Source organism: Nematolebias whitei, chromosome 1 (genome assembly GCF_014905685.2).
Source record: "Nematolebias whitei isolate Nwh7 chromosome 1, NemWhi1, whole genome shotgun sequence".
In the NCBI taxonomy this organism is placed as follows: domain Eukaryota; kingdom Metazoa; phylum Chordata; class Actinopteri; order Cyprinodontiformes; family Rivulidae; genus Nematolebias; species Nematolebias whitei.
In genome coordinates, this window is record NC_056498.1 from 43,293,622 (window position 1) to 43,295,373 (window position 1,752).

Sequence of the window (1,752 nt, forward strand, 5' to 3'; positions counted from 1 at the left end):
AGGCCATGCATTAACTGGAGGCCATGCATTACCTGGAGGCCATGCATTAACTGAAGGCCATGCATTAACTGAAGGCCATGCATTAACTGAAGGCCATGCATTAACTCAAGGCCATGCATTAACTGAAGGCCAAGCATTAACTGGAGGCCGTGCATTGCATGGAGGTCAGGCATTGCCTTGCTGCAAGGCAATGCCTGACCTCCATGCAATGCATGGCAGTTCCCAATAAATACTGTACAGTTAAGAAACCCATGTTGGGTGGATAATAATAGGTGTCTGCATATACTATGCAGTCCCCAGTAATGAAGACAGACGGATAAAAAATGAAAACATTTTTTCGCTCACACTCGGACTCCAACAGACTCTTGTGTCTTTGTTCTGATTCTTCGCTTTGATCAGATTTTAAAAATCTGTTTTACTCATAAATTCTACATAAAACAACGATTGACAGATAAAATTTAACACGTTTGATCATGAGAAGTTTCTGCTCTCATGGTTAAAGAATAATTTTGATAAGACTCAGTTTCCACACTCACTGATTGTTTGAGGCTCAACCTTTAACTTGTTGCTGTCTCTCCCGCCTCTGATCCTCAGAAAAGGAGGGAATCACCATAGTTAGGGTTAGGGTAAACAACTAGATTGTTTGTTTACCTAAACAACCAGAGTTTGTTTACCTAAACGACCAGTGTTTGTTTACATAAACGATCATAGTGTTTATTTACCTAAACAACCAGTGTTTGTTTACCTAAACGACCAGTGTTTGTTTACCTAAACGACCAGTGTTTGTTTACCTAAAGGATCAGAGTATTTGTTTACCTAAACAACAAGAGTGTTTGTTTACCTAAACAACCAGTGTTTGTTTACCTAAATGACCAGAGTTTGTTTACCTAAACAACCAGTGTTTGTTTACCTAAACAACCAGTGTTTGTTTACCTAAACGAGCAGAGAGTTTGTTCACCTAAACGACCAGTGTTTGTTTACCTAAAGGATCAGAGTATTTGTTTACCTAAACAACACGAGTGTTTGTTTACCTAAACAACCAGTGTTTGTTTACCTAAATGACCAGAGTTTGTTTACCTAAACAACCAGTGTTTGTTTACCTAAATGACCAGAGTGTATGTTTACCTAAATAACCAGTTTTTGTTTACCTAAACGACCAGTTTGTTTACCTAAACGACAAGAGTGTTTGTTTACCTAAACGAGCAGAGTGTTACCTAAACGAGCAGAGTGTTACCTAAACGAGCAGAGAGTTTGTTTACCTAAATGACCAGGGTTTGTTTACCTAAACAACCAGAGTGTTTGTTTACCTAAACAAGCAGTGTTTGTTTACCTAAATGACCAGGGTTTGTTTACTAAACGACCAGAGTGTTTGTTCACCTAAACGACCAGGGTTTGTTTACCTAAACAACCAGAGTGTTTGTAAACCTAAACAACCAGAGTGTTTGTTCACCTAAACGACCAGAGTGTTTGTTTACCTAAACGAACAACGTGTTTGTTTACCTAAACAACCAGAGTGTTTGTTTACCTAAACAAGAAGAGTGTTTGTTTACCTAAACGAGCGGAGTGCTTGTTTACCTAAACAACTAGGGTGTTTGTTTACATAAACTACTAGTGTTTGTTTACCTAAATGACCAGAGTGTTTGTTTACCTAAATGAACAACGTGTTTGTTCACCTAAATGACCAGAGTGTTTGTTTACCTAAATAAACAACGTGTTTGTTTACCTAAATGACCAGAGTGTTTGTTTACCTAA